Source organism: Corvus brachyrhynchos, unplaced genomic scaffold (genome assembly GCF_000691975.1).
Source record: "Corvus brachyrhynchos isolate BGI_N302 unplaced genomic scaffold, ASM69197v1 scaffold59, whole genome shotgun sequence".
Taxonomy (NCBI): Eukaryota; Metazoa; Chordata; class Aves; order Passeriformes; family Corvidae; genus Corvus; species Corvus brachyrhynchos.
Window position 1 is genome coordinate 1,157,938 of NW_008246054.1, and position 8,261 is coordinate 1,166,198.

Below are 8,261 nucleotides of genomic sequence, written 5' to 3' on the forward strand. Positions count from 1 at the left end.
CGACCGTGGGGTGGCCCCAAGAGGTGGCTGCGCCAGCCAGCGGGAGGCCGAGTCCTGCCCTTCCCCTGGGCTGACTCACACAGCTCAGACACAACCCCAGGCTCTGACAGAGCAGAGCTGCTGCTGAAAGGGCCCAGCAACAGGCCAGAGCCACCCTCTTCCAGAGAGTACCCAACAAAACCACCAGCATCACAGCTACTGCTGGTATTGTTTCACAGTAAATAAAGGAGCAGAAAACGGGTTTATTCGGTCAGTAGTTTGTTATCTACTAAAGACACTGCTTTTGTCACCTGTAACAGTAGCTACTGCCACTTCCCCAAGGAGTGAAGGTCCCCAGTCACTTAGGGGACATGCAAAAAGGTCAGCACATCTCCATTTGTAAAACAAAAATTAAAAAGTCCCTCCAGACTGTTGCTGCTTTCTTTGGTCAAAGACAACAAAAATTCACCCACAGTCTTTCTTTCCTACCCCCAAATTACAAGCTTTCATTGGCAAGACACAGGAAGCAGGAGCTAGAAACCATATTGGATTCAATGAGGCTGAAGTGTTATAGGAACAACAGAGAAACAAACTCCATGCATGAATTCCTTTCCTGAAGCTCCAGGCTGGCCCAACACAGCGATCGGAAATGAAAGTCTGCTCCCCTTCAAAATGGTACCAGAACATGCAGGAGTTGTAAAGAGCTGCCCATCAGGGAGCTGAGACATTCCAGTGCTGGAACAACACTGTGATCCCAGATTAACTAATTCTCCTCTGGCACAGGGCTGCACACACACTTCAGGAACACCTGAAATGTGTGGCCAACAGTGACAGGGCAGCTGTGGGCTTCAGGCTGAACAGCTCTCAGACACCTCCTCTGCCTGCAGAGGCAGAAGAGACTGAACATACCCAGATTTTCCAGCCCTTCTAGGAAACAAAACCCATACTTGAGCTATTTGTGTTCAAGCCTGACTTGCAGACAAACTCTGGTAGTTCTGTCAGCTGCTCAGGGAACCAGGAGTGGATCACAGCACTCCCTGCTCCACGCCAGCTCTGGGGCCGAGCAAAGTTAGGCCCCAAAATACAGTCACAGCATTTACAGAACACCCACAATAAATACACTCATGTCCCTTCCCCACAAAGGGCCTTACACAGGTTTTGGTTATCCCTTACCCACACCCTCTGTCATTCTGAGTTGTACCATTCCTGTCCTTGGCACTGACTGAAGCCTAATGGTGACAAGGGAAGATTTAGTGGCCAACACAAGCATTTGCAGAAACTTATTTCAAGAGTTTTGGCAAGTATTCACTCAGTGAAAGAACACAACCTGACCTCATTAGTGTATTAATAGTGCATGCCTGGTACTTGGGCAATGACTAAGTCTTAATTTAAAATACAAAGGTATTTTAAATATTTGTGGGAGTGGGGGAGAAAATATGATGCAGAAGAATTTCTGCAGCAAGTAGTGCTCAATTCTTTTAACAGTTGTCTGTGAAATAGGCCTTTAGCTCTGGCAGATCCTTCCCAACACCAGCTACCACAACACAGGTGGAAAGCAGAGACAGGCTCTTCTTGTGTCTCAAGCAAATGAGCTTTCACTCTAACAAACGGTCACTAGACAAAAGAGCTGCAGTTCCCGCTACGTTAAACAGGTGAACACACGGGTTGCTCTCAACAAAAATAGTTTTTCAAAGTCAGTACCATGAAACTCCAGTGGAAGAAGGTATGTTAGTATGAAGAAGTTTGACTTCAAGATTTTTTTAGTCTCAAGCATCTATAGGTTTATAAGCAACCAGGTGAAAATACTTAGATAAAACTATGTCTCTTAATAGCGACATTAAAGTGCCCTATGAAATTCCTACCTTATGCTACACTGCTGGAACTATCCTAATTATTTTATTATTCAAGATTTGGAGAAAGGCTGTTTACTTGAAGGGAGAGCAACATGTTCTCTCTCTTCCAAGTCCACATGCACAGAGCAAACACTGGTTCCAACACCTGGCTGCTCAGCCCTGAGCTCCACAGGAACCCAGACATCCCACATTCCCAGCCCCAACACGGAGACACATCTGGGCAGTGCCACGTGAAGTGTCCACAGTCTAACACTGATCAAACTGTGCATCCACTGTGTCCTGCCTTCAGAAGGTCTAATGCTCAAAGAAAGGGAAGGGATTCACTTCTGAACATGGGAACCTGAACGATCTCATCACGCCCCAGTCTGGGCACTCCCAATGGAACTGTCACTCTCTGGCCATAAGGAAACTCAAGGAGCAAATCCCTTGCTGTGAGGGACCATCAGAGGCAGGCAGTTCAGAGCCCAGGAGAGCCCACCTGCCACAAGCAGGGACAGGCCAGGGGCAGGATCTGCACTCAGGCACTGCTTGCTTGAAGAGCTACAGCTGGAAGCAGAGGAAGGAGAAAGAACAAAATAGCAGCTTTGAAAAGAGATCCAGCAGAGCTCACATGACAGCACCGAGCCCGCTGACACCTCGGGACAGCATGTCCTGCCCCAGGCTGTCAGCTTGGCTATTCCGGGCTCTTGGCACTGGACAGGGAGAGGGAAGGGGAATCCCCAGGAAGGGGCTTCACAGAGGATCTTCAAATAGCAGCCAGCAACATGAAGGCACTGCACTGCATCAGAAAAGGTACAAGGTACACTCTTAACACTGGCACATTTTTACTTGACATTGTCTTAGCTCTGCACTTTTCCTTCTCAAGTGACAGACTTTTATTCCTGCTTCCAAATTTCCTACATAGTTCTGCAGTATCACACATTTTCACACTGAGTCTTGCCTATGACTGTAAATCAAAACATCTTTAAATTGCATGAAACATCACATATCTTTCCAGAAAGTGAATAAAAGGATAGGATGATCATTACCATCACGGGAAATGCGACCACAACCCACGTGGAATGAGCTGCTCCTTCTCCCAAACTACTGTCACCCTTTCTGCTGTACAGTTATTACTCCATGCAGCAGCACTCACAGGTAACCTGGGGTTTTTCCAAATAGAGGGGAAAAAAAAAACCTCTTGTGCAGTCAGCTCCCCTGCCACAACCCCAGCTGCAATTCCTCTCTGGGTACCTGAGTGTACTTACACCTCATCTCTGACACCTAATCAGTAGAGAGCAGAACACAAAACCCCATCGAACCCGTAGTACCTTGCAGGAACCTGACAGGTGGAATTCTCAGGGCAGAACAGCCCAGGGCACTTGGTAGCAAAGGCCAGGATCATTAGTTACGAGACACTCATTAAGGAGCAGAACCTCATCAGCATCCTGGCATTCAGTCCCAGCCGCCCTGATGCCCCGGGTGCTCCTCGGTGAAGCAGCTGTGACCAGTCTGATCGGGTATCACCATGTGTCTCGGGATGCCTCCAACTCAACTGCAGGCCAAATTATTTGCTCCCAGATGTATAATCAACATGACAGGACCGTGCACCTCTCAAGCAGGCAGCAAAGCAGCAGCTTGTGCGCAGTGTTACAACCGTTTTCTGTACCAGCACTTTTCACCTTCCTGCAAGACACACCAGCTGCTCCGTGTGCCCAGCACTCAGCCCTGCTGCTGCCCACCACACACACATATATACACACACAGATATATGTAACTGAGTGTTAAAGCATGGATATGTAACATATATAAATCTGCTTTCCCACTCAGTTACTGTATGCCTCTCATATCCTCTCGCTACACAGGGACTTGTGGGGGGAGCCAAGCAGCTCTGTTTGGGTACCTTGTGTAAAACAAACCAAAACAAAATGGCAAGTCTTGCGTAGTTCCAGAAATCCACAAGCTGACGAAAACCAATCAAGTACATGACTTAACCTACTGCACAAATGTCCATCTTTTACGGCACACGGGGAGTTGTCGGGGACTGAAATGCAGCAGTGCACACCCAGCAGGCTCCCGGCCGGCTGCGATATCCGCAGGGATGCGCTGCCCTGGGAGCCCGGCTGCTGCTCCCCTCAGAGCCCCTGTGCTGCTCGCTGCAGGATCCCCAAAGACTGGGGCAATGCAAACTGTTTTACAGAATAAACACAACCACATCAGCACCACTTTCTCCCTCTCTACCGCCCAATAATATTCTTCCTCTTCCTTGCTCATAAAATAAATCTGCCAGGATACTCTATGAGATTACCTATATATTTAAATGATGATCTGGGCTTATGATTACATTATCGCTGTGGTTCAGGGTACGTGCTCTGGAGAAGGCAGCCCAGTCCTAGGAGAGTATTATTTTCGAGTGACTTTTATTGTCCATTACCTTACACCACTTCTGTCACAGCTATGATGTCTGGTAGGAATAGTTCACAACAGAAATATCTTTGTCGTTAGTATTCTCATTGCAATTTAGTCAGATCAACCTTTAAATCTCATCCATCATACTGAAGAGCTTTGGCAAAGCAAGCACAGTAATATATGCTTCCATGCAAAACCTAATTACAGGCTAGGTTAAAAAGCCTACCCTGTTCCTTCTGCAGTGCAAGGTGACAGGAAATCCTGAGCATCCCTTGGTTTCTCACTCTCCCTTTTTGCTGGTGAAGTGCGTAACCCATTCATTACAGCAGACTGATTCTGTCTGGCACATGACAAACTTACTTGAACCTAACAATTAAACTTCTGACAGCATTTCCAAAAGCAGAGAGTATTTACTGTAAATGCCTGACAATTTTTTTCCTCTCTGCTCATCTCTCTCAACAGTCACCTTATGATGACTGGAAATTACCATAAGCAAATAGCAGTCTAACATCCAAAAAACCCCTCATGTTAATGTGAAATACACACCTGCCAACACTGAAAAAAATATGAATATGAATGTTAAAGGAAACAACATGAGGAGCGGCACTGAAATGCTTGAGGAGAGAACACTGCAAGAGCACAGTTAGAGAATGTGATTCAGTAAAAAACTGCCCAGCAAGAGCTGCCTGTGGAGGGTGATGGTCATGGCATGGCCACCCCTGCCTTGTGAGAAAGTCTGGGGCCTCTCTCAACAACAACAGCTCTGCCTGCACTAAAGGAATTCAAGCAGAAACTGTTAAACTGAGTCCAATAAATTACGAGGAAACAGTTTCTGAATTTCAGGCTTAGCATCACGATGAAACTGCGTCTATAGATTCACACATACAAACATTACAGTGTGAGTTACCCACAATTTATCCTGAAAAGGATTTATCCTGAAAAGGATGACGGTCTTCGTAACGAATTGACCACCGAAGAGTGGTGGTTTAGTCACACCTCACATTTCAGAGGGTTGGAATTGACCTGAGAGCAGGTGCAGATGGGCTTGTGTTAAGACTGTGCAAACCAGATTTTCAACAGCCAGTCAGGGATGGGCTTCTCAAAGACCCCAAATCCACTAACTGAGAATGTTTTAGTGAAATGGCTGAAGAGCCCTGGAGCTTTTTCATACCGTGTCAACAACTGATACTCATTAAACGAATGCTGTGACAGACACCAGAATTCACTGTTCCATACCTAGAAGCAAAATGACATTAAGTCAACTATTTAAAGCTATTCAGAGTCATCTCGCTGTGGATGTCAATAAAACAAATGCTTCCTGCCAATAATTAACTGTATGAAATATCCCACTCTGTTTCAAATCACCACCTACACCCAGCTCAGGTCCATATTCCCATTCTAAGCAAGGAAGATTATAACTTCAAATAGTCTGCCTTCTAGTTTGGGGAAAAATCCAGTACAATGGCTTGAAAATAGCAAGGCCTGGCACAGAATGCTCGACTGGATCACTGTGTCTGAGGATGCCACTTGAGCTAATACAATAGTTTTGAGAGAACATTTCAAGTGCCCATCTCTCACTAGGTAGGCAGGTAGTTTACTTCTAATTTTAGTTTTAAGTTTTAAAAGTTTTAAAGAGTTAGGGGTTTAGAAAGTTTTAAATAATTAAAGGTTGGGTTTTGTTTGGTTTTCTTCTGTGTTGTAGTACCAGCTCCTAGTACTTGGTCCTAAACCAAAAGGCATAATTGTTTAAGTCTTCTGGATACATTTCAGATACTCTGCAGATCCATCCATTCCAAGGGATGGCTTCACAGGGCTCCTATTAAACAGCTCCAGGATCAATGCCAAGAATACTTGGTTTATATTTTAAGGTAAATGTTCCTTTTCACCGGCCTAACTGGACTACTCCTACCCCTTCTTTCACTGCATTGAATTTCCTAGTGCTACACCACATGTAAATATTTATGCATGATGTTTGTTTAGGATGTAAACATCAAATACATACTCACATCCAAAACTGAGGATGGACAGCAGTCAGCAGCATTTAAAGGGACAAGACTTCCTTTGAAGAGAGGTGATAATGTGACCATGGTACAGCAACAGCAAGTTGCATTCTTCCCCAACCAGTTTTCACTGAGGTGTGTTTCAGATAAAGTAAGAAGCCAACCTTAATTTATATTCTCGCAGTTGCAATTTTGAGCCATCCAGAAAATTCACGGTATTCATTTTTTATCACCTTTGAACCATTAGAGCCAGATCTCTCAGATCTCTGTTTTGACACGAAACACATGTCAAAAATAAACACATACCAAACCCACCCGGAATTTCACTGTATTGCTTACCAAGCATGCAACAACATGTTCACCTTTTAATTTATAATGCAATAAAGCTTTCAAACACAAAGCCAAATTATTTAAGAACACTTCTGTTATCCTTCTCAGAATTCATTCATTTCTGATGAAGGAAAGATTAAATATAGGCTGGGAATATATTCATAACGTAAGTGTTCACAGAAACTGCCAGACATTTTCACATCATTAAATGCTAACTGAAATAAGTCCCATCCCATGGAACCATGGAACACACACTGTCTGTACCAGCACTGCCACCTCCGTTCCAGGCTGGCTCCTGGCACAGGAGGGAACAATCTCACTGCACCCCCAGCCAGGTGACAATGACAGCTGAAATATAGCTCCACTCACCAGCAACATCTCAAGGACCTTGTCAAAATGAAGAACCAAAACTCAAGCACTTGGGCAGATGGATTGTTCCAAGGCTACGGTGAAACCCCTCAATCTAAACCAACCCCTGAAATAAGTTTCTACTGGACACAACAAAGAATCCAAACTACTTCCACAGCTGGTTCCAATCAGACACCTTTAGTAACCATCCATCCCACATGGGAGCACAAGTGAACAGACCATCCTAAGCTAGTAAGACAAAACCAGCAGTAAGATCCAAAGTACAAAAAAAAAATCTGAATCAGCTCTGCTGCTACAGCCCCAAACCCTGAATGTGGGATCTGTTCAGCCCAGCCTGTCCTCAGAAAGTTTAACAAACATACAAGTTCAAATCTTAACAAAGTTTTCTATAAATCTTTATGTACATATGTGATTGGGAACACCACCACTTAGCACTTATAAGTATCTTTTAATTAGAACACTTCCAAGCACTCAAGAAGCATTAAGCAAACCTCACAGAAATACTTCTGAAATATTGCTGTAATTTCTGAAATGTTTAAGAAAGGTAGATCAAAGTACGAGAGCAAGCCCATGTAAAATGGGCTCAAAATCCACAAAACCTGCTGTAACCAACTCTGCTCATGCAGCTTCTCTCTACAGCCATGCTGCTGGCTATTAAAGACTTTAATATGTCTCAAATCCAGGGAAAAGGAATGGAGGAAAATACAGATATATGTTCCCCCAACTCTAAAACATCAGAACAACAGCTTGAAGTATTTATATTTCCCATAATCAGAAGGAAAAGGAAATGATGCTGAGAATTGTGCAGCCCAGCCAATCCAAAGGTTCATGTGATTCAAATCCAAAAGCAACTTCAAAGCCACCTCATAAAACTCTACCCAAAATGTGCAGGCAGCCAGATGTTGGCATCACAGGAAGAGCTTTCACAGCATCTGGATCCTGCAAGCAACAGCCAAACGGAAGCAGAAACTCTTCTCCATGTAAAAATATTTAACATTTTTCTACTTACAAAAATAGCTATGGTAGAAATATTGTTTATATTTTTTCTGCCCCAAAATACGCCAAGTAAGACTGTATTATCAATATTGCTACTAAATGAAAGTCAGCTGCCCTGCACATTCCTGAGTATCTGGAACTAATGGCACAAATTTTCCAAAAATTAGTGCAGATCTTTAGCTCATATCCCCACTTCTGCATCCCTGCATGTAGCACATCTCCATCTCCCTTCCTACATGGGCACAGCTGTCCTTGAAGAGTAAGATTCATCCACCAGTACCTTGCAGATCAAGGCCACAGGGTAAAACAAAGAATATCTGTTCTTTATAATGTCTGCAGAGCTACT